General features: G+C 38.9%; 1 protein-coding gene across 1 annotated transcript in view; it reads right to left on the reverse strand.

Annotated features, from left to right (window-relative positions):
• The window catches only part of LRRC4C (leucine rich repeat containing 4C), a 98745-nt gene extending 78557 nt beyond the window's left edge, over positions 1-20188 (reverse strand). The window contains exon 1 of the mRNA XM_013959597.2: positions 20165-20188. The gene's annotated coding sequence lies outside the window, so the exon portion shown is untranslated. The remainder of the gene's footprint in view (positions 1-20164) is intronic.
• Positions 20189-26109: the final 5921 nt, after the last annotated feature.

Raw genomic sequence — 26109 nt, forward strand, 5'->3', positions numbered from 1 at the left:
AGATAGCATCTACTGCATGCATATGATAAGTGAGAACAATTACAGAATGACTTTTGATTTAAATTTCCTGGCCAGCTCTGGGACACTGCAGAAGAAGCCCAGCTGTTTCTTGACTTCGCATTTGATATTAAACCTTGTTATACTTTGCTCAGTGCAAAGCAGAGAGATATTAGCTAAGTTAGTTACTACATATGTTTTCTATAATACACTGAAGAGAACTGAAGTAGATTTGGTAAAAGGATTGGATAGGAAATAAAGAAAGCACACCATGCAAACACAGTGTATGTCACTCCAATACATTCTTATGCAGCAGGACTGGACTTAGATAGGATAGATGTGTTGCGTATGTATAGATTGGATCTAGCAATAAATGCAATTGCACAGTCAAGCTAAACTACATTTATCAGTTCTATTTAATAAGTGTGAGCACAGCCTGTACCATAGGACTGCAAAGTGATCATTCATCTTCTAGTCTATTCAAGCACACTGACATATAATCTAGCAACATAATCTTTGAAAAGGCAAACGTAAAACCAAACTACACTAATTCTTTTTTATTTGAAAGACAGGTCTGATGAAATACATGATTTATATTATGTTAGAAGCCAACATTTTAAAATGGTGTTCCATGAGCTGAAGTCAGTGAGAACTGCAGCTACTGAGATTCTTTGAAAAAGGCAGGCTATGCACATATACATGCTCAGATATAGGTTTAGTTGCCTTACTCAAAGAACTGGAGTTTGAGGGCTTCAGCTTATAACCTCTGCTATCACAGATAATGATGGTAGCTAATTCCCATGCCTTCTGGAATCCTGGATGTAAAGAAACCAGAAATACAAAATCTCTAAAATTGGTATTGGGAATTCCTGGTCCCAAGGCATTAATACTGTATCCTTGTTCTTTGAAGAGAACTGAACCAAGACAGCCACTTCTTACTTTTAGTCACGGTGCATAGCAACTGTCACATATTTACTTACATATCATTCACATTTATTCAATAAAAATGCAGCTAACTAGGAATAGCAACTTAAACTGTTTGAACAAGTTTTATCGCTGGTACAAAGTAAAGTACAAAGAAATTTTAAAAGGAAAGTTCCATTTTAAAGAATACTTAACTTTCTATCTCAGCTCTTTCAAAACATTGCAGGTCAGGATGCTAAAAATAGGTATACATTTCTACTTTGGCACTAACTCTTTGAGGGATGAGATATGTCCAATTTAATTTATTTTCCATCTGGAAACAGGAGCTTACTTGCATCTGCAGAAGACTTATCTCCCAATCATTTCAAAGTAAGAAAATATCACTAATCAGGGCCAGCATTTTCCATTAGCTTATGTTGTGTTTAGGAGATACTTGTTCTGAAAAGGTTCCAGTTTTTCACCCAAATTTAGAAAACCTATTGTATTCCATGGTGAGTCTGATTCCTGCCAGATATGAACAAATAGGCAATAAAATTTCCTATTTAAATTATGATAATTTTAGTCCTAATGATACCATTCAGTAGAATCACAGTTATACAATACCACATTTTCAAAGGTTCTGGAGTTACAGTACAATATTAATTCTTGACATTGCTGCACAATTATTTTCTTTTATGGATTCAGAGGGTGGAGAGGAACCTACCCTGTCAAGACTTAAAGAAGTCCTTCAGCTTCCTACCTTCAGTCCACTGCTAACACCCAGTATTACTGTAAAAGTGGAACAAATCTGTTATCCCAGAGGAGGTAAATCAGATGGATTTGAAAAATCACTGAACCCTGTCAGGGATTTTTGGATGAAGAGCAGGGGAAGGGAGTAAAGGCTTGGGGGAGTGGTGTCTGAAGCAGATCTGCTCTGTGGAATGCAAAGCAAAGCAAAATGAAAAAAGCACCATCTTGTTCTCTTCATCAACTGGAGTTTGTACAGACATCTCTTAACCTAACACCCACCACAAAAATAAAGAAGAATACAGTATGTGTGGCAGCAAGAGTGTCAATAATTTTGTTTTAAATTCCTAGACAGCCATGGCTCTAACTCATTTAATTTACTCATTTTAATAAAATATGACCCTGTGGGAGCAGCCTGTTGCAAAATGCACCATAACTATCTTCTGCTTACAATGTGAGAAATGAACTCTGAATGTGTAGACAATTTCTCCTTTATTTGGTTCATTAACTGCTGAGGAACTTCTACATAACTTATTTCCTTAACACTCTGGCTATATAGAATTTAAGCAATGAAGAAAATGTTGATAAGGGCCTCTGAATTAATGTAAACTTTATCCAGGACTTTTAAAACAGCATGAAGTAATGCAAAGGGAAAAAAAAAACAAATAACAAACTGAATAATTATGAGATCAATAAACAATTAAGCAATTCACTAAAGCTATTCAAAGGACCTTTCAAAACAAAAAGACAAAGACTCTATGTTAAACACAATTCTTAAAAGATATTTAATGTGCCAAGCAAAAGCAAGCAAGTTGGTGATATCGATCTAGATGTCCTAATTGTGTTGTTACCTCCACAGATAGGTCTAAAAAAGAAAAGGGAAAAAAAAAAGAAAAAAAGGAAGGATGAAACTGGCAAACACAACATGGATGCATTTGTACAGCCTCGAATTTAGCACTACATTTTTGCCCTACCAGACTTCTTACTGAATTTTATTTTACTGAATTTGTGGCTTTTAAGCAGTGATTCAACTATAGAAACAGTAACACAAGAGACTGTAATGAGAACCTTAAATTTGACCAAACATCTTCTCTTGAAAAGCCTTGCTCAGATAAGCAGTTTTTTCTCACTACAGCATTTTCTAATTCAGTAGCAGACATGCCTTCCTACGCTAACTCATGGTAATCAACCTAAGCTGGGAAATCGAGACATCACCAAGCCCTTGGTTCTGTGGGAAGGTTCCTAGGGGCAGGGTGTTCACAGTAAATTGTCCTGAACTGTGAATTTCACTTCTCGCCTGCGAGTCTGAATCTACTGACCTCCAAGTCACATCCAAAGCCGGCGGCTTCTCCCAGGCTCCCTAGCTGCTTATTTGCATACGAGGGAGGGGGTGAGCGTCTGGCTAAGGAGAGAGCGTAGGTTGAAAGGTGTTGATTCAATTTCAGAGAATTTATTACTGGTTCAAAAATGATACATAATGCCAGCTGCTGGCTTTATACCTTTCCGCACATGTTTGCAAAGGGCTAGGTAAGCAAATTAGAAGAGAAGCAAAGCGAGTGCTGTCGTGGCTGAATCTCTCTCACCCCAAGTTAACATGAGCTGTAACAGGTCCTGGCCCTTAACACAGCCAAAATTCTTTCTAATCACTTCAGATATCATCACTCAGCAATTAACTGTCTACAGCTTCAAGACTGAATTGCTCATAACCTTCCACTAAAACAAATTAAAGGGACCAGTTCCCTGAATTCATTGAAAAAAGGAAATCTATATATTCAGGGGGTGCTACAGAAACCTTTCATCCAGCAGCAGGCAGTGGTTCACCTAGTAAATGCACAATGAATTGACATATCAAGCAGTGAAATTGAAGTAACCAAAGTTGTGAATCATGGCAAAGAGAACTTTTTACATTTAAAGCTTGTGAACTGCTGTAGCATTGACAAATACAGTAAAATTCCACAGCGTCCAGGGAAAACAGAGCTTGGGCACTGTGCTTTCTGATCATTCCTGTATTTAAATTAAAAATGAATGAATAATAATTTCTGTGTAAAATGTGTAGAAGGCCTGGATATCGTTTACTCAAATACTCCTTATTCACTTAGAGCTAGAATATCAAAGCGATATTTGAATAAGCTCATGTTTGCAAGTATTTACTTTCATGAGTAAGAATTGGCAGGCTTGCAATCCTGCTTAACTTTCAGGAAGGGATTATTTTCTATTTGTTTGTTCAATTCAATTTATGCCTGAGGCAAAATAAGTCAGGAGAAAAAAATCACTAAGAGTCTGAATATAAAATAGTTAGTGGCATCACAAAATTGCTGGTAAATTGGGAAAAATCCTAAGGATGGAAGCATAACAAAGAAGATTTTGACCTACGTCTCTGGAATTGTTTCACTAATGGAATACTTAAGGATAAAAGATGTGCATGTTCTTTTGTTTTCCCCTCTTACTCTGCCCTAAAATGATATGTATTACGTATGGTGCTACTGATTGCAATAAAAATTGCACTTATAAAATGCCTTTCACTCAAGGACCTTTCATGCAACTGTGAACTAAGCTTCCAAAACCTCTTCTTAAATCCACTCTCACTTCTTAAATCATATTAAACTGTCTTTAATGTCTGAACTCTCTTATATGGAGAATTTTGGCCCTATGAAATGTGGAAGAATCTGTCCTGCAATATGGAAAAGTATTTTCTCTTAAGTTACAGAGAGGTAAAATTGAGTACATGGTCTGTGGGATTTGTTTCACACAATGCATCAGAGGCCACACAAAGACCAGAGTCAAGGACCTTCTAGTGGTAACCACTACAGTACACAAGAGTGTCCACTCTGTTACATCTAGGTGCTTCTTCTAATCTCATTTTCCCCAGTGGAGGGGGAAATCTGTGATACAAGATTTGATCTTTTTGTTCCTGTTTTGTTTGGGGGGATTTTTCAATTGCTTCTTTTGAAAAAAAAATTACTCATTTTCCTTTCTTTAGAAGTTACTTCTTTACCTAGTTGCTACGTAGTCAATGTCATAATTCTTCTGACAACTACATGACTAATGTGTGGAGATGTCTTAGCCCCTCCTACACAGAGAGATTTATGGAAGTAGGTGCTTTGCTAAATATATCAAAAAAAGACTATTTCCCTGCTATTTTTCTGTAATGCAACTACCTGTGCATAAGCTTCATTCCGGTCTCTAGGCCCATCTGCATAGAAGAGCTGGCAAGAACAGCACCATATCTTACAAGTTTTTAACCCTTCATTAAACAGAGCTAGAGAAATGCTCATAACTATTTCAAAAAATCACCTAATTGCCCCCTTTCCTCTAAAGAGCTACCAATATTGTTCCCCTCTTGCTATCATTATAGTCGCAGTCCCTGTACTTTGCAATCTGAGTATTTTTAGCTCATTCGGCAGAAAAAGCCAGCAAAGCTGTCTTTTGTTCACTTCCCCCCTTTCACTCCCAGCATCACTTAGGCTACAAGAAAGAATACACAATTCTGCAAATAGTGGTGGTTCCTGAAGAAACATAGCAGGGGACAAAAGGATGTTTTAAACACAAGGGAAGCCTTAAAGTAGTCCACAATGATGGATATATTAAATATTTTATAGATTTCATTTATGTATAAACTATTCTCATTTAACTTTAATGAAAATACCAATTAAAAATGGAGGGGAAAACAAGGCCCGAACCACCACAATACCCTGATTTCTGTCTGACATGGGAGAATCCACAAACGCAATGTCAAACGTGAAATCAAGTAGCACACAGCCTAGCTGAATTTAGATGTTACCCTGTACATAGCCTTCAAGCTCTCCTACTTATGATACTATATCATAGGCCTATAACACAATGTCATCATGTTACTGAGTTCCTCCCTCTGAGATTCAAATAAATATTCTTCTCTTGACATATCAAAACCTATCTGTTCAACTTACTTGAGACCCCGTTGTGCTAGATCCTATATACGCACAGGAATCTGAACAATACAATGAAGGAAGCACATTTCCATTTTGCAGATAAAGGCCTGAATTTTCATATGAAGTCTAAATATTTAAGACAATTATATATTTACCTGTGCAACTTAAACACAAACTGCCATACAGGTCAGGTTTTCAGTTAGTATGTAGTAACTTATAAACTCAGCTTATATGCTAACAAAACCTTGAACGGTTACTAGTCATGGCTGAATTTTAACCACAGGGCAATCTCTGGCAGAAGCAGAATATTTGTTACCCAAAAGCAATCCTATTCTAACTGATAAAATATATTCTTGGCTTGGTTTTATTTTCAGAGAAACTAATAATTTAATCATGCAGAAGAGCTCTGTGGAACAGACAAACAGCAGTCAGTTTTGCAGAATAAAGAAAACTGAAGCTTGAGGTCTTCAGAACAAGAATGAACAGAAGTCATACGGACAAATTAATATTAAAAGACAGAATTTCCTAGATGCCACACTATTCCTTTGTGCACTAGAGCAAACTGCCTGAATCAAAGAACTTTTTCTCATTTGTCTTTATTACAGAACATTTATGAGAGCAGCTTTGCAGATGCCACAGCCACCTTCCTCAAATTCATTCTAATGGGGCAACAACATTTTGCTTAGTGTACGTCGTCTTCCAAAACACTTCAGTGAAAGCTAATTAGATTAATTGTATTAGTTTTAGTCAAAACTTGAAATATTTCCATATTCTTCTATTAAAAAATACAATATTTGGATAAGCTGGAACTGAAGCCAAATGTTTTACGTCTTTTTAGACAAATGCTGAGGCATTTAGTATTGCTGGACACTGAGTAAGCTTTTCTTGGTAATGGTTTCATAAATGACAGAAATATACTTTAAGAAGTCTGGCTCTTCCCACATCTCCTCCTGGACAGTGGCAATCTGGAAAAAAAACTAGTTATCTCCTGCCTGCAGTGTCTCATGCAGGATGAACTCTGGGGATCTTATAATGAGGAGGATAGCAGTATAATGGGACATTTAAATTCTTTTGCTTGCCATCACTTTGATTATTAATCTATTCCATTTGATACTAACACATACATATAATATTAACCTATAACATTTTATATACACATGAATCTGTACAAATAGCATTGTAACACCTTTGCTTTGGTAGTTAACTTTAGTTTGGGTTATAACTTTGAGTAAGAGAGCAGAGACATGGAAAAATGGCATCTAGGTTGTACCATATTAGTTTTCAGCAACTTTTCTTCAAACCATTTACAATTTTCTTTGCACAGCATATACATTACCACATTAGCACTGAGACAGCACATACATCATTTTCCACTGATTCAATTACAGTGATTCATTCTAGTTCACAGATATTTAAAATAGTCAATGCAACTTAGGAGGTTTGCAAGAGCTTTCTATATATTCTTGTGCAAAACTGCCCCAGATATGAAGTTCTGATCTAACAAATCCCCAGCTGCTCTTTTAAAGAGCTCCAGTAAAGGCAATGCAATGTTACTTTGGTGCATTAGTTCACAATGAAAATCTAGCAGTAAAATTTAACTTTGACTTCTGAAACTAAGGAAGTGAATCAAGAGTGAAACAAGAAAAAAAGATACAAATTCATATCAATATCCATCAATGATCCTGCTGAAAACTGAGATATGAATCTGTGGACCACCATAGTCTAGTCTGCAAGATACCTCTGCATGAGAGAAAGAGCCTCTGAACTCTGCTGCTGCTGGGAGAAGATGAGCTCCAGACAGATAACATCCATAAGGAACCCTAGTCAGGACGTGAGGAACAATATAGCCAGAGCTAGCTTTGCTAGTCAGCAAACTGAATTCATGTTGGTCCCTGTAATCATTAGCTGGTCCCTAGGTAGGTGACTGGTTTGAGAGGTGGTTACATGAATCTCTAATAAGGGAAGTTAGGGAGGGACTGGGAGAGAAAGGGAATATCCCAGGCAAAACTTTCTGCTAGACTTAGGCTTTGGTTTTCCCAACTCCCAAATGGTCACTGGTCATAATAAGTTAATGGAACTATGATGCAACTTCTTAGCTATATTTAAATAATGTCTTCATCAATTTAAACTCTAATGAATTAAACACTGCATAAATTGTGTGCAAGAAAATGAGGGATACATATGAAAAAGGTGTCTCATGAAATCACAAAATCCTGGAAGTGCTGAGAGTACAAATAAAAACATAATGAGGTAATTATCCTAGACTGTCAATTTGAATAGGATTTCAATAATAGGGATTACTTGCCTCTATGGGAGCAGTAAGGGATTTGGATGTGTAACTTACTTCCTTGAAAATCCAAGATATAGGGAACATACACATGGAAAAATGACTGGGGATTTAGATCAGGTACAAATTTTTAAAATGCGGATTACTGCACGCTAAAAGCCCAGGCAGATACTCTTAGTCAGTACTAACAGTGCCTTTGTGTAGTATAACCTAATATGCAGTAGCTATGCCCGCACTCTTAGTGCAGGCTAAATGCAGGTTAGTGTGTTATAAATTCACACCATCCACAGTTTTCTCCCATAAGCAAGCAATTACATCATTTAACACATTTCCATACCCCTGCAAAAATAAGATTGTTTATCCAAATCCAGAGTATGGTAGAAAGCGCAGAAAGGATCAGAATATTAGAAAACAAAGATAAAGAAAAAAATAATAACCTAAAGAGAAATTCTATTGATGTGTAATTTCTAAAAGTCACAGTACTTTGCATAACAAAATAAACAGTCAAGGCAGGATTTTATTGGAGTACAACCTTGTCTCTAACCACATCCTGGGCTTCCTAAAATCAGGAATATTTCAAAGGTCAGCAGGCTTTCAGCTGTCCCTGCTGTACTGAAAAGGGAGGGGGGTTAATTCCTTTACAGAGGACTCAAGTTCCCACTGCCTTGTATACAGTCATTTCTACCTGCATCAGGAGAGCATAAAATACTACTCTTTTGATTTTATAACGTAAGAATCCCAGCATTGCTCAGTGATAAATGACAATACAAGCCGCAAGGAAAATCAGTCTTAATAAGTCTTAGTTTTCCTTTGGATACATTGACACAGTTACGCTGAACAGCACCTCATGAAGCACATTACTATGTCCTATTATCTTATTCAGTGACTGTCTAAAGAACAGTAATGAGGAGACAATTAAATTTAGTATCAAAGAATACACTATTGTTTTACATTTTCATTAGCAGCAGTTGATGTATACTGCATGGGTGGAGAATAATAAGTAGGGAAGGAAGGTCAAAGATGAAAAAGAAAGTATGATTGTTTCAATCTGTCATTGCAAAATATGCCTCCTTGCACACAGGTACTGCTGCAGCATCGCAGATAGAGTGTGCATCCTCGAAACATTAATTAGGTCAGGAACTCCTAAGATGTACAAATTTGACAATTGTTTTTGAAAAAGGAGAAAGAAATGAGGACTAGATATCACACGACACAGAACCCCTTGGCTGTTTATAATTGATAGTGACTGAATATAGTTACCTACAAAGGAATGCCCTTTACTATTAGAGAAAATACTCTTTCTCACAGTCCATGACCTCTCGAGACAACCGTATTCAGTTCTAACAATGAAATTGCCAACTACTTTAGGAAGGCTCTTGAATGCAGGAAGCATTACACAAAAATCTGGCTTGGACTATGAAACACACTACAAAACTCAAAACTAAACTGAGAGTCACCATGGATCTCACCTCTAACTATGAAATACATACCTTGGTTTTAGATTTCCATCAGTAATTTCTCCACAAGGGTTTAGAACACATCCAATCTCAGAAATTAGAAGGAGAACAACTATAAAAACTAGAAGACAGCCCAGCCAGACTGCATACAGTTGCAACCTACATCACCTAATGCAAATGTGCACAGGTGCAGGGTCAAGTTTATTTTGTTCTTTGCTCTTCTATGCCTTGCCCTTTAACCTTTGTACACACACTAGCAAAACAAGGAAACAAATAAAAATCAAGTCTGCAAATGAAGTTATTTTAAGAAGACAGAAAAATATATTTCCTGTCTAAAATGTTTAACAGTTATTGACATGTAAGGTAGCACAAGAAAAATATGAACAGAGCATTGTTTAGTTGCCTGTAAGTACACAGAAATAAGGAGAAACGTATACCAACTTTGATACCTCTACATTTAGTCTATCTCACACTTGAAAAGAAGTGTTGAACTTCTCCATGAAAGGGAATTGAGCTGTCACCAAGACCAACTATCTCAAAAGCTGATTTATATCCAGAGAAAAACACTAGAAAGAAGCTCTGAGCCCACACATTTGACTCCCTTGGATTTAGGTGTCGAAGTACTGTGTCAGCTCAAACAAATGGACTCTTTCAGGCTAGAGGCCCAGGTTGCTGAGGAGCCAGTGTTTCTGAGGTACAGTACCCAAAGCTTGCAAATCTGTCCACTCTTACTCAATTTGTCATGAACTATGAAGGAGGTAGAAGCTTAATCACCGTGATAAGCTAATGTATGGGCCACTGAATAGAGAGATAGATATGCATGGCAACTATCTGTTCACCCTCAGCACAGTCTTCAAAGTGAATCCTTACAAAACATTTCAGATTTGACAAATCCACCAATTTCAAAAGACATTTTTTCCAACCAACCAGATAGAAGTCTCAGGTGCTGAGGTTCAGTTAGACTACTGCCACAAAGAAGACATTCACCCAAAACTTCTGGCACCTTGTGCTAGCAACCTCAGCAGAGAGGATGGGTAGTGAAATCCTCTATCCTTTGGGAGTCTTTTGCGCATTACAAGCTAGACATGTTTGTTGCTGATAGGGATTGGAAGCTGGATTATGAATGCCCAAGGCTGCATTGCTTCTACCTACAGAATCACAGGCTGAGACTACAAGGACCTCAGAATCATCTGGTCTGCCTTTCCTGAATATCACAATACAGCAAACCCAGTAATGTGTACTTTGCTACAACATTCTTCCACAAAGACACCCAATCTGTGTACATGGACACCAAGAGATGGGGAAAATAGGACTTCTCCAAGCAGTTTGTTAAAATGGTGAATCATTTTCACTGTTAAAAATCTATCCTTAACTTTTAATCTGAATTTGTGAGACTTCAGGTTCCAGCTATTGCTCCTTCTTAGCATTTTATTTGCTATATTAGAAAACATTTAAACACCCAATTTTTTTCTCATTCACTAATCGCATCAGTTCTCAGGTTTCCTACTCCATAAACTACACTTTAAATTTATCACTGCATATTTTCTTCTTCAGCCACGAAGTATTTTGTGTTTCTTTTCATTCTTTTCTTTTCAACACGTTTTTTAAAACATGGGCAAACTGAAATGTACACAGAATCCCAGTTTTCCTATTGATGTTGTTAAAAATCACTACTCTATTTCTCTGCTTATTTATCCAATGGCATGACAGTCTTTTTAACATAGTATTACTGTGGGAGCTTATTGCTTGCCTGTTTTGATCTCAGATCCTTTTCAGACTCTCTTTTACAGAGGAATGTCCCTCGTTCTGAAGGTATAACCTGTAATTTGTCATTCTTAAACATACCTTTTTGCACCTAATATCACTCTGCATATCTACCTTATTTATCACACTGCCATTACTTACTGTTGCAGGAAAAACTGCTCAATTCACATAATTTAAATCAAATTAGGATCAAAGTGGTATATTGATTTATCAACAACATGTAATTAACCAGCAATCACTGAACTATACATGCAGGATCAGGATCAGCAGTACAAGAGATAAACCACAATACCAGACATTTACAAAATGAAAATAAACACCTAAAAATTTCTAAACACCTCTATATAATGAATCCTCAAAAGTAGCATCACTCGTATATCCTCACAGGCCATGTGGGTTAAAAGCATACCCCCTTTGCCGGGAGTGCAGGCTCCCCTTCTTGCTCATCTCTCCTCTTGGAGACATGGGTGCTCTAGCTCAGTGCAATCCCTTGCCATTCCCTGCTATCTGCAAGCGGACATTCCAGGGAGAAAGCACCCCACAGTTCACATATGCACACCCATAGTGTGGGACCCTTCTTGTTGCATCCCCTGTTGTCACTCCACTAGCTGGATGCAGGGTCCTCACAGAATCCGACAGCAGCTTGGTCAGGCCAAGCCAAAGGTTGCAATGACATGGGGCAACTTCTGGCAACATCAAAGCAGTTTCTTGCTCTATTATTCTCTCTCCTGCCCAGTCTCTCCCCCATTACAAGTTTTCACGCTTCTTTTATACTTCTCTTCAAGCTGACTCCTCCTTTGTCTCAAAAGTTTTCTTCTATTCCTTCTCCTCTTTAGCATTATCAGTTTGGGGACTTGCCCTCTCAATTTTGGGTATGTCATTCGCACACATGCAGTTTACGCTCACATTCCCATCCTAGCAGCTGTTGAGATGCAGGCTATTGGGCAAAGGGTGGGCCTTACACTTACATTAAGTGCAATTTTCTCTCAGTGATCATTTACATATCACTAGATCATTGATACACAAATATCGTAAAAAGAGTTATTGTAGTTTGTACCTGCATAACTCCACCAGAAAAATCCCATTCAAAGACATTTCCACACAATAATTATTTTTATGACCATCTGGCAGGTTCTTCTAAACTATTTAATAAGTATCCTATGCAGTTCAAAGTTCAAGTGTACTGCATTTCCATGGCAACTTTTATCTACCAACCTTGCGATGTCACTATAGCCAAATCATTTGCTTAATAAAAAATACTTTCCATAAAGCCGTACTGATTGCCATTAATCATTTTCCTTGCTTTAGTTCTCTATCTGCTGGATTGTGTGCTGCATTCGCTGTTATTTTGCCTAAAACTTATGTCAGACTAACTGGTCAATGATTAACAAGGTCATTGCACTTGCATTGTCTGAATGTTTTCCAGAGATATACTTTGTAGCACTCTTAGGAAAAAGATAACAGGATTATTGATTTAAAAATGTTTAGCCCTAATAGATGTTGTCCAATATCCTTTCACTTCCTTTATCTTTTCATGGTAAGTATCCTTAATCCTGATTTTTCCAGCTACAGAAGTACTTACTGAATACTTCTGTCATTTCTGCATCACTACTGCTAAAAACTATTTGTTTGGATATCTGCAACAGCAATAAGAGACCCTCATTTACAGCATATTCTAACTTCCAATCCCTCACACCACCCTTCCTTTCCTATCAAGATTTTTTTGGATGTCTTTGGGAAATTATCTTTCTATTACCAGTTGTATTCACTGTACAGCTTATAATTTATATTGGTTGTTATCTGTCTTCCTTTTTCCCCTACTATATGCTACTTGGTTTTGATTTTGGTTTAATTTTTAAATTTTTACTTCATCTTCCCTTGCATCAAAGACACCCTCATAGTCAACCATGAACTCTTTTATGATTTGGGTTTTTCTCTGGCAAAATAATATATTCTCCTTAGAAACCTTCCAGCTTTTCTTCACACTCTTCCATCTGTATTTTCTCTCCAATCAATTTTTCTCATAATTTTCCTCAGCTTTAGAAGATAGCTTCTTCTGAAGCAGCATTATTGGCTGCATTTTATCTTTCATTTGCTATAGGCAACCATCAACTTCATCTTTCTTTGCCACAATAAAATCTGATATAGATACTTGATATCTGATGCAATACCTTTTGTGACAGGAAATTATTGTCTATATTTTTCTGCAACTCTTAATGATATTTTATTATCACTGCATGAGATTTTCATATATATACCCAAAACTGAAATCTCCCATGAAAAGACAATTATTTTTTCTACACATTACAGAAAGGTACTTAAGGAGCAACTCATCCTAAGCTATGGTTTGATTCAGTAGTCTGTAGCAGATACCTCCAGTCCGTCACTTAATGTCTATAACTCAATCTTCAGGGCTCGCCTACTCAGTGAAATGTGCATTACAGAAAGAGGAATATCAACATGAACATTCGCTGAAGGTGAGGTTTTTTGACCTCTTTCCAGTCCAAAAGAGAAAACCATTATGGTTTTAATTTCCTGCACCATATACACTCAAAATTCACACGAGCGTTAAATGAAATAAAAATCTTATTGAAGCAGGAGACTGCGCACTACATCTGAGCAACCTGAAAGGCTAATGGGGTCACCATCCTTTCCCTTTAGTAGCTGTGCCATCAATAACCCTTAGAGAAATGAACCTCAGTTCTTTAAATGATGTAACAAATACAAAAGTTTGCCTCTGGAAAAATAATATATAACCACTTGTAGAAGACCTTGCCTCTCAAACAAGGCCTCACAAATAGTGTACTGGCAGAGAAAATTCTTGTAAAACCAAACAGCTAAGTAAAAAACCCTTAGCACAACATGTATGCCCTTTGGCAATGAAGCTCATGGAATCTAATATATTTTTGCGCACTTCATTTGAAAGTTGTGTGCATTGAGGGAGGAAAAACTGTGGTTCCTTAGGTTAACCTTTTTCTCTTCTTGCAGGTCCTCTTCTGTAGACTTTAAAAGATGAACTCCAAAACTTTTTGCTAAAGTAATTATAACACGTCATAATACTCAGTTATTTATGTGAACAGGCAATGCACAGAGTCACACCAGCACCAAACTCTCTTAGGCATGACTGAGAATTCAGCCAAAAAATATGACATTTCACAAAATACTTGATCTTTTTAATGTAAACTGAGTTTGTGCTATAGCAGCAATAAGGACCAGATTATTTCAATAACCCATTGGTTATTACATTATACACTGATGAAAAAGAATCATTACTACCTGGAATGTCATTAAAGACTGCAAAAGAAATGTGCAACATTTAGAAATTTAGACAGACAGAAAAGTGGACTTTGTGGCATATTTTTTCAAAATGACATTCAGATCACCTTTTTATGTCTGTAAACACAAGCATTTGTCCTACTGTTGATTTCTGGAACAGAAAAAGGTTTTATGCTTCTTTTAAGAGAAGAAACAAAAACTAAAACCACAGAGCAGGAACAATCCCTAACTGAAGGCATTAACAAAGGTCCAATTGAGATTAGTTAGAGCAGAACTGGGTTTCATCATTGCATAGTGATAGAAGAGAAGAGGAAGAAAGAAATAAGTAAAAGAAATGAAATTATTTGGTTGCATGGAAAAGTTACTGTACAACAGACTGGCTCCTATGTATTATTGTGTTGCATTAGAACAGAAAAATGGGCATTAGTGAATAAAAATCAAAATAATCCTTTCAATTCATACTCTGCAAGACAGAATTCCCACTTTATACCAGTGCATAGACCATCATCCCAGTCTCCTCTGATGAAGACCCAATGATGAAGAAACTTTCATGCCTAGCTCCCTATTTCAAATTCCAGTCAAGACAGTAGAATCTGATGGGTTTCAGCAATCTGAGTGGTCAGCAGCTTAGTGCATGAGAAGTTAGGTGACCATCTCCATCCTCATCACAGCTCGCCACCCTTTTGGCCATCTCAAAGATGTTGAGGCAAGTTCAAGGTACATGAACCAAATTAGCTTCTGCTTAAGCTCTTAAGGTGGTCCTGTGCCTGAGGTGGTGATGTCTTCAGGTACACTGACAAGCCGTGTGAGGAAACTTGCATTGTTTTTACCCATGCTGTACTCACCTTATGGACAAACTAGAGGTTCTAATTCATTTTACTTATTTTGCTGTGATACTCCTGAGCAATGTTTACCTAGTTGCATGTGGAGACATCATTGCTGGAGTTTTTTGCTTTATTTTGGGGTTGGTTTGTTTCCTTTCTAATTCTCCTGATTTTCCTGCTACACTGCACCCCCTCAGTCCTGACATAACAAGTACAAGCTCTGCAGCAAATACTATGAGACTTTATTTGGTGATCCAATGCTGCCTCTCTCCCTTTCACAAGCAGCAATGGCAAATCTCATTTCTGCTTTGTGAAAACAGAATTTCAAGAGCTCTTAGAGTGGGATGAGTATTTAAGTTTAGAAAAGCTCTGGTATATACCTGAAATGCATTTTAATATGCCCAAGGAATAGATTCAGTCCTGGCAAGTTCATTGTTGTTTCTAATTGTCAGCGACTGCTACATTTCACTTGCCTGCAGCTATCCAATTAACATATCACCACTACACAAAATATTGTAATATGCTCAATGTCCTAACAACAAGAGCCTCACACTTCACTTCCATCCAACAATTTTCTCCTAATTGGGTTTCCAACATATTAGCAAATGACAGGGAAGGAGAGACAAATAGACATAATCGGACAGATAATGCAGCCATTGAGCTGCTTTGCCTATTGTTGTGCAAAGTTCTGTGGAGAGATCCCTTGATTGGTGAGGAGAGAGACAGAGAGGGAGAGAGAAGAAAAGCTCAACTCAAGAAGTGGAAAACATGTAACTTGTGCCCTGAGATATTGCTATGGCAACATTTAAACAAAGAACAGAAAACCCTGCAGGATTCTGCTCTCGCTTCCTTGGATACCAAATGTAAATCCTCATTCTCTTTTATTGTGTGCGTGCACAAGCGTCTGATTTTTGCCTTTCCCTCTAACAGATAGCAAAATATCCAGGCTCCCTACCAGGAACTCTGTGTTAATTCACTTCCAGGTATTGTAGCTTGTGTATTTGCAACTAAAACACACCACTAGCATGCTCATCTCCCTCTTCCCCCAGGGGAAGAAATTACTCTGTGATAGTAAATAACAGGGACCCTTCTTTTATATATAACATGACTAAATAAACCTCTCCAAAATGCCACAAGTCAAGCCCCAATGTCTTCTGCCATAACAGTGATTAAGGGGAGCTGAGGCAGGAACCTTTCTAATAGCAGCTCTCCAGGACAACGCCTTGCCCAAGTTGCCAGAATTGGAGAAGGTTACAAAGCCGGCTTCCAGACCACCGTGGCTACTGCTATTACTAAATCTTTCTCATCTTGCTTGTCCTGTGGGGGCAGTCCTTTAAAACTGAAGAGGCATGTTTTTCATCATGCTTTTCATGGACCTGCTGGCAAGGGGATGGATGGGGATGCAGAATGAGGCTCCCTCCTAGTAGTAGCCCAAAGTCCAACCAGCTTGACTACCCTAGAAATAACTTGGTGGATGCTAATTGCATTTCTTTGGAGTCATTTCCCTCCCAGACTGAAAAGGGCACTAATTCCAGCACCCTTTTCTCTCTCCTCCTTCCCTCACTGGCAACCAGAAGCAAAGGGACATCTCCAGGCCAAAGCAAAGGCCAGTGGCAGGACCGAGATGGCAGCTTCAGCATGCTGCCACAGTGTGCAGTGCCTTCCTTCAGCAAACATATTGAGACTTCACTTACTTGAGTCTAGCTTGTGTTTTTCACCAGCACCAAGCTCTCTCAGCACTCACTAAAAACCTGGCCTGAGCCCTGTGGAAAATATTCTTGTCTCATATTGCAACAGCAAGCATTTTCATGTGAATGGGACATGGCTTTTTAGGTCACAGGTAAGTTGTTTTAAAGCCTAGATGATGGAAGCCATGACAGTATCTTGGGAATCCCTCTCTTTCTCTAGTTTTACATGATTGCTTCTATTCATTTACATCTCAAACATTCTTTGTGGGGCCTCACCCACTTCAAAAATTCATTTTTCACTTGCTAATGCTATCAGGGTGGGAGATACTGTGACACAGAATTTGCTCCTCCAGCAACCTGAACGTGCTCCTATTCTAGATCAGTGCAAATTATTCCTGATGTGTGAAAAGACATGCACTAGCTACCGCCTTGCATTACTAAACAACAGTTTGCCAATGAAACTTGAAGTCTGAGATTCATGATCTCTGACCTTCTGGAAAACAACTACAACAAATGGAGGACTCTTCAAACACAGTTTTCTCCTTCTTTCTGTACTATCACTTGGCACCTAAATGTATACAGAATGGGTCACTGTACAGTGTCAAATTCCTGGCTGCCCAAAGTCATTACTGAATGGATTGCCCATGTTTTGGAAGAGGAGACAGCCCACAGGATCAGCATATGCTTCTGAATGATACACCTGTGCTCAAGCACAAGCACAAGGGAAGTAGCAAAGACAGCTAGCTCTTGCCTCCACTCGAGCAGATCTGTTGCTCCTCATTTAGGTCAATGTTTGGATTGATGTTTTTGCCATTTCTTTTAAGACCAGCTCTTTGGGCTCTGGATAAGTCCCAGCACAAGCACTGAGAAATTCTAAACTCAGCCCTATTATGAGACTGAATGAGTTAAACTCTGAGCTGTTCCATGTGTCTTTGGCTACTGTATTAAGTGAATGATTCACTGAAGTGTGAAACTGTTGCCTCTTTAGAAGCAGACATACATCCCCAGATTTTTAATGTTGACAAGGTTTGCCTATTTCAGCCCAAACTGGTGGCTAAATTTTCCCAGTGCTTCCTTATCACATCAAGAAAATCCTCCTGCTAGTTATTGTACAAAATGAATGAGGCACGTATGGCAGCTTTCTATTGTCAAAAAGGAGACTTGCTCTATCAGGTTTTCTGTTTACGTGCTCACTTGACAGCAATCCAGGGAAAAGCTTGGAGATGCCTTTTCCTTAGCCAGCTTCTTTTTCCTTCAGTAATTACTGAGCAGCAGCTTAACATAAATTTAGCTGCTCTATTACTGCAACTGCTGATGTAAGTGTAGCCCACAATAGGGCACAGACTTACAATAATACATGAAGGAATGGAGAGTAGAATTTTGTGCTTATTTTCAGATGCTGGCAAAGTTATTACCCACTTAGTGTCCCACCAGGAAACATGTGCCCAGAGAAATAAATGAGGCAAAAGCATTTCATACTAAACTGATTTAGCTATAGAATACTGAGAAGGATGAGAGTAATTGGAGCCGGAAGGAACAATTTTTGTTGTGCCTGCTTCCTTCTTTATCTAAACACAACAGCACAAAGGGTCTGATTTGTTCGCATGGCAAAACAAAAACTTCCAGAGATTTCCTTAGGAGCAGAATTGGACCCTAAATCATAATCCTTTACAAGTAGTCAATGCTTAAGAGGCATGACCTCCAAACAGAAGCACATGGGACACATCTGAAAGGCAGAAGGTCTCATTTCCTTTACACCAAGAAATACAAGAGGCTTACACGAAATAACAGTGGTGATGCAAGAGAATTCAGAAATGAGAAAAAAGGAAGAGGTTAATATTTATTTATGTATTTATCCAGGGAAGTTAGAGCTCTGGTTTGTGTTGCTTCATGCAGGAAGCTTGAGAAGAGGGAAACACTGCCAGAAAAAAATGTTGAAATCAAGATCCGGTTCTACAAACACCTTTCCCATCCCTGCTTCTTTCCCCTCCTCCAGAATATTGCAGCTAGAGAAAAGTAAAATGAATGGCAAAGCTAGTTCTGCACCCTGCCTTCCAAAAAATATCCATATCTGTCCAATGGTTCATTTAATTATGTTTCCTTCCCTCCTTCTCCACCAAATTTGGCCTAATAAAGACTTTCAGTTGGAGCCTCTACATGTGAAGGCCAAGGTTGAGGAGGGTGGAGGCGAGAGAGGACAGAAGGGGGGAAAAAGAGGAAGAAAATCCCTAACTACAAGGTAAGCAGTCATGCCAGGAGAGGGGACGGAAGTGGCACTCTTCCCCACAGGAACACAAGGACCTCTATTTTAAACACCATGTTATCCTGCCTTTATTCCACACCCCCACATCACATTTCTCCAGAAGAAGAGACATTTACTGATTTGTTACTTACACATGATTGCTAATCTGTGAATCCCATGAGCTACAAGCTATTTTTTATTATTTTTATCATTGTAATAACAAAAACGACTGCTTGTCAATCAAAGTAGACCTCCTTCAACTGCCACGGAAGTCCTAGGGGAGCCAGGATTCACCACAAAATCACAAAGAATTTCCTAGGAGATTTGGAGGGCACGGGTGGCTTGTACAGCAGTTTTCAAAACTCTCCTTCAATAGCAGAATGCCCTCTCTCTGCCTGCTACTATTTGCTTTTAGCAATGGAGTGTAAAACATACCATATCTCTCAGCCCTGCCTCCTCAAAATCCATTACCACCTCTTGTCCTACCCCCCCACTCCCACCAAAAGCCATCATTCACCTCCCTGCCTGATTATAAAATTTTCCTGTTAATACACCATATTGATCTGCAATGTCAGACTGGATGCCAGGATTTAAATTAGAGCCCTTCTGTTTTAAACACAGAATAAATAAATAAACCTCTTCCATGCATCCAATTCTGTGCAAGTTGCAGCAGTTTGTACAGATTGGGCAATCAGGCAGCACACCACCGCTCACTGCAGGGGCTTTCTCAAAATTTTTTCTTTGCTAGTGAACATTTACAAATGTTACAGAGCCACAAGGCAGACAGGCAGGCATCTGCAACATCCTACCAAGGTTGGAGTTTTACTAACAGGAACATTTCAGCTACTGTGAGATTTTGGTTCTGTCCTCATTCCTTCCTTTCTCCCTTCCTGACCTCCCCCCCAGCCATTAGCAAAATCCAGTTCTTAGAATTCATCAGATTTTTTTTTTTTTAAAGATGGGGGACAGGTAGGGGGATCAAACCAAGTAACAAGGGAGAAGGAAGAAAGAGGAGAGGCAAGGGGGCATATTTTCTTTTCCAACAAATAATAAAATGGAAAGTGCACTTACTGTATCCTCAAAGACTATCCAGCTGGAAATCCGAGTGGTTATGAAAAGCCAGGGTGGGGGAGGGGTTAGGAAAACTATTTCATTTCAGCAACCAAACCAAAATTAAAAATAAGAAAGGAAAATAAAAATATAATATATCCAACTGCAATTTCCAATCACTTTGAGTTCATACAGGTGCCAAACCAACCCAACACTGCCGAATTCTCCCCTCCGGCAATTTTTCTTTCTTCTCTGTCCTTTTTTTTTTTCCTCTGTCGCTTTCAACTTTTCTGCTTAAAATTGCTGCAGCGGTAGCACTGATGTTTGACTTTGCTGGAGAAGAGGGGTTTAAAATAACAGGAAAAAACAAAACCCTTGTAGAAGATGAATGGTTCTTCTCCTTTCCAAAACTTTTTCATTCCACTGTGGATCCTTTGCCTAGTTTCCTTTTTCTGAGGTTTTCTGCCTCTCTGGCTCCTCTGCTCTCCATTGCTCACTATTTAGTTTCTCTCTGGAGAGCAGAAAGGGCTGTATTTCATTTTAAGGAACCTTCCATCTGTATTCTTTTAATGTAATTTTGTTGTGACTGTTAAGATCCAGGTCTTGCCAGACAATTTTCTTCTTCCCCCTTCTTTGCTGCACTATCAATTATCCAATCCGTGCGTCTCCACATTAGAACGGAGGTTCCCATTCTTCTATTTTCCCTACCCCCCCCCCACTCCTTTAGCAGAGAACTTCCTTTTGCATTTAAATTTTTATTTGTGTGTATCAAAACAATAAACTTCCAGTCTCTCTCCCCCCCTCTAAAGATCTGATTAGATTTCCAATCACAACCCAGTGCGCAATTGGATTTTTGATTTCAGCAAGAAGCCAGCAATCCACAGCATCAGCACCCTCTCCTCGCTTCAAACTCCACGTTATATCCTTTTGCCTTCCGTCCAACTCCTCTGCATTTTCATAATCTCACATTAAATGGAATGAAGGAGGGAGGGAGTGGAGAAAAATTCAAGGTTCCCACCAGCTGTCAAGAATAAATCCATCCCCTCGTTATTTTTTAAACACTTGGGACGCATGTTTTTAACGCCCACTCTCCCCTTTGCCCCCCCCCCCCCCACTTCTCAAAATCTTTCTGATGTTAAAACTCCCCCGATGGGGCACAAAAGAACCCTGGGGAGGCGTGATTTGTCCTCTTAGCTGTGAATTTCACAAGCACCGGGCTCCCTTTGCTCTTCATTTCAGCTTCCTCTCCATCTTTTGTCCAGCAGCTATAAAGATCCAGCAGCACCGAGACGCATAAACTTCTATTTCTTCTTTGGGGAAGGAGGGAAAGAGAGAGAGGGAGAAGGATAAAAGCTCTCCAGTCTCTGCCTCCCTTTTCCTCTCTTTCTCTATTTCAAGTGCAGGTCTGATCTCATTTCCAAGCTCAGCCTTGTGTATTTCAGATCTACAAGTTGGATTTTCCTTCTGCACAGCAGTGAGTTATGCTCCCATCTTCTTCCACATGCCAGTTATCTTCCCCCTTTTCTTCCTTCCTTCCTGCCTCCCTCCCTTCCAAGATGACACATTCCCAGGAGCGCTGTTGCTTCTTTCAGTTTTTAGTTTCATCCCTGAAACGCACAGCCCTTTGCACAGCAGAAACCCCTTCTCCCTGCCATTAGCTTCAGCTTGAATTCCCCCTGTGTGTGCATGTACGTACGCATGTATGTATACATCCAGTTCCAGACAGCTGCTGCTGTTGCTGCTGGGAGTAGCTCCGCTTTTCTGTCGCTCTGCCTTTCTCTTACTCCCCACCTTTCAGTAGCACCCTAGGAGTCGCAAACGTCCCGGGGCCAGTCTTTCTGGCTACACTCTTCCTTCTCCCCTTCCGTTCTCTCCCTCTTTCTCCCCCCCCCCCCCCTTTTTCCCCCCTTCTTTTCTCTGCTTGTGATCAGTAAAATACAATTACCCAATTACCTCCCATCATCTTAGCACTGATTGGTCAATTGCGTTAACACTCGATGTCAGCGACCGGGGTAGCGAGCTGCTCCGGCGTGGCACTGCTGCCACCTGCTTGTCAGTCTGGGAACAAGCTCAGGGTTACCTTAAGAAACCTCCAAGTGAGAAAGCAGTAATTGAAAAACAAGGGATCATCTTAAGGAAAGGAATGTCAAAACTCATTTTCTTAAAAGCTTGCCTGATTCTGGCAGATCAACCGATATTCACAGGTACTAGCTGAGCCACAGAAGCAGAGGGAATGACAGTAAAATGCAATGAGGTATAACGTTATCTTTGCACAAAAAGGTACAGATGAACTGGTATTCACAGGCTGTTTAGCCACAGAAGCAGAGGGAACGCCAGTGAAATGAAATGAGGTATAACGTTACCTTTGCAAAAAAATAACAGCGCAAGTGATTTGTATGGAGGAATAATCCGTTTTCCAATTACTGAAATAAATGCTTGCTTAAAACTTGTATTAACATAAAAGTTAGCTAAAACTCCAGTTTGGCAGATGTTCCAGGCCAAAAGCCCTATGAAGTGCCTCAAGGTTTCAGTGGGTTTAAGTGACAGGTTCAGTGAGTTGTTAAGTGACAGGCACATACCAATATAATGTCCAGGCTCACAGGCCAAACCTGCCACAGCTTGATTGGGATGCCTTTCTGACCAAGATTTTGCAGTTGGGAGAGAAAAAGGTTTAGAGATGCAGAGAAATACAGTGATCTTCTTAGGCTTCTAAACTCAGTCTCTGATTTTGCTAGTAAGATGCTGACATTCTTGTTAGGTGCTTACCTAAACATATGTTAGGTGTACTTACTTAGATGTATGTTAGTTAAAATGCTCAGAATCAGGTTTGTGCTTTGCATTTTCAGGGACCTAAATTCAATAGAATTTTTACAGAAAACTTTGTGTAAAGTTAGATATGCTACCTTCTGCAGGATCAAGGGAAACAGAATATGGATGATGTATGCTGGCATTTGTCTCTCTCAAAATCAGAAAGAAATTATTTATAGATCTAACTCCTCTACACAAACCTCAAAAAAGAATTAGTCAGGCGCTTTCATGGTAATTATAGCACACTTCATATATTAAGCAGTAACTTCAAGTTATTCTTTGCATGCAACACTATAGCTTGCTCTTTGCTCTGTCCTCTCCAGAATAGCCAAAACATGTTTGCCATCCTCAGCCTTCATCTTTGGTGTGAACCTGACACACCTGAAAATGAAATCTTAAGTTGTCTGTCATAATATAACTGTTTTCTAAAATTCTAAAATACATAAGCTAGCTGAATTCAGCCAAATGACAGTTACTGAATCATGAACATTGACTCTCAGATTTATCCTACTGACTCAGCAGGCTTTCTGGCAAGAAAGGTTCTACCAAATACAAGCTCCAGAACTACAACAGGGTCCTTGCTCACTGCTGTATCAGCTAGCATCTGAGCTGACTCTCCCTGAGCGCAAGGGCAAGCACAAATTACCTGGGATGGGGAAAGACCCAATGTGCCGTAATAACGAAGAACCCAAACGTAATGGTCTTTCAAGAATGCTAAAAAAGACTTTGGGGATTTTGGAGAAGGCTGCTGCTATGATATGGGATGAAGTTGCTGACAAGTAACTTTTCTCTCAGTTGGTGAGCTTATTTTGCTCCTGATTCATTGATGCCACTGGTGTATTTTGGGCCTACAAACTTCTTATGAGTCTTTTTCTTTTTACTACTTAAAATCAGAAAAAAACAAAGTTTTTTCTTTTCCCAGATGTATAAAAACATCACAGCCTAATAAATGTCTGCTCCACTGTTTCTTTAAAAATGTGCCTGAACACCTTCCCACTAAAACTAAAGAGCCTGTGAGCAAATGTGAAGGTTTCTATAACTGAATTAAATAAATGGGCGTTAGAAGATTCTCAGCTTTTGCAGATTTAATCAGATTCTAAGGCACAAGCACCTGCAACAGTTACAGCATCTCTGTGCTACACAAACTAATATTCATTTACACTTTTGCAAGAAATTTGCATATTTTGTAGTTTTTATGTCCTTCAAATGGCATCAAAATACAAATTTCTAATATTTAAATAAATGTGTACATATATATATATGAAGATAATATATTTGCTGACATCAATATGATTAAACACAAAATTAGTAACAAGACTGTGATGTGCTGTAGGCTATGATATAATTGTCTCTTAATGTTTCTTATTTTTAATAAATCAATTATGGTTTATGAGCTAATAAGCACAGAAAATAGAATGATCAGCTACTCGGAGCATAACTTTAAAGCCATCTAATTTGTGATATTTATGAGGTGACACCACATGCTATATGAAAAGGCAAAAGTCCTTTTATTAAACAAAATCCAAAATAAAATTGTATTATCTGATTTTCAAGCATGAGTCTCAGCTATGTGTCAAGCCTATTTAAAACATAAATATTTAAGTGTTATCACAATAAATCATCCACTAGTCCAATGTTAAAAGAGGATGATTATGGCTGGACAGAATTGTTTGGGTGACTTTTTTCTGCAGTACATTGTATGTGGTTGAACAGCCTTTGGACTTTTTTCTGCAGGTTTTCTGGGCAAGGAATACAATTCCCAACATATTAGTTCACAAAGCCAATCCAAGATGGTGTGTGGATATTAAACATAAAAGCACTGTATGCTTCACTATATGAATCCATCCTCATGTAACATTGTACAAGCACCAACAAGGTGAGGGGCAGGAATTATCTCGGGGCCTCCCATCCAGTTCTTGACCTGGGGAATTGCTGTTCTTCCTGCCCGCCATCGCCCCCGCCGCCGGGCCCGCTCGGGTGCAAGGCGGGTGCCGCCCAGCCTGCACTCCCCGCCGCCACTGCGGTACAAACGCCCGACCACGCGGCAGAGGTCCCTGGGGCCTGGTCCCACCTACAGGCCGGGAACAGCGCGAGTCAAAAGGGTGAAGGATGAAGAAAACGTTATCGTCTCTCAAGGGAACTAACTTTGTTTTTCACCTAATGGGACAACTTTGCCTCATCTTGAGTACAGGGGGAATAACAAAACTCAAATGTATGCACTGGCAAATGTTTATACAGCAAACACAGACAACAAGAGATTGGCCTAACGCACCTTTTCCTAACTGACAGATGATGCGAGTTAAAGAACTGAACTTGTACATGTGATTAGCACTGAGAAAGGCTAATGTAAAAGATTAGATGGTCAGAATTGTCAGTCATTTGGTGGAGGAGAAATATGATCAAACCCTAAGAAAAGCAAATTCTGACTTGTAGATAAAGAGGAGGAGTAGAGGTCCACTGCACAGAGAAACCTTAAAATTGAATAAACACTAACAAAGTGTAAGGAAAAGAGTGAAAGCAGATCATTTTGATAATACAAAGTAAAGTAAAAAGCAGTTTCAAAGTTATGTATTCTGAACCAGTGACAGTCCTGCCTGCCTTTTAAAATAAACATGAAGAAATCACAGAGGAAGCTGTGGAACACATTATTCTTTCTATTTTATTAAACATTGCTGACAAGACGTTGTTTGCATATGGAAACAGTACTTGAATCCTCTTATAGCTTACTACTTTCAAAAAGGAACAAAAAATGCTGACAAACTTACTTTTGTCTACATGGTTCTAAAATCAAGCTCACTCTAATTTAGGGATTCGAGAGAGGTGCTAAAAATCTCAGAGTGTATAATATATTATATATTATATATATATTCTCACAGGGAGACTGATTTTCATAATGCAATCAAAGCTCATGGTACATACAGTTTTGTGTGTGTGATTTTGCTGATTATTGAATATTTCTTTTAGTATGAATAAACCTAAAATCAGATGCATAACCTTTGAAATTAGCAGCTATAATGCTGCCTCATTTAATCATTTTACATATTTTTCTTCTGATGTTTACAGTTCTAGCGTGAAGCTTTGTTTTAGAGGTAATTTCGGCTTGGTCACAGAGGCTTGGAAGAAGTAAAAGAAAAGATCACAGAATTACAGAATGGTTG

The sequence above is a fragment of the Apteryx mantelli genome, chromosome 4 (assembly GCF_036417845.1).
Source record: "Apteryx mantelli isolate bAptMan1 chromosome 4, bAptMan1.hap1, whole genome shotgun sequence".
Lineage (NCBI taxonomy): Eukaryota > Metazoa > Chordata > Aves > Apterygiformes > Apterygidae > Apteryx > Apteryx mantelli.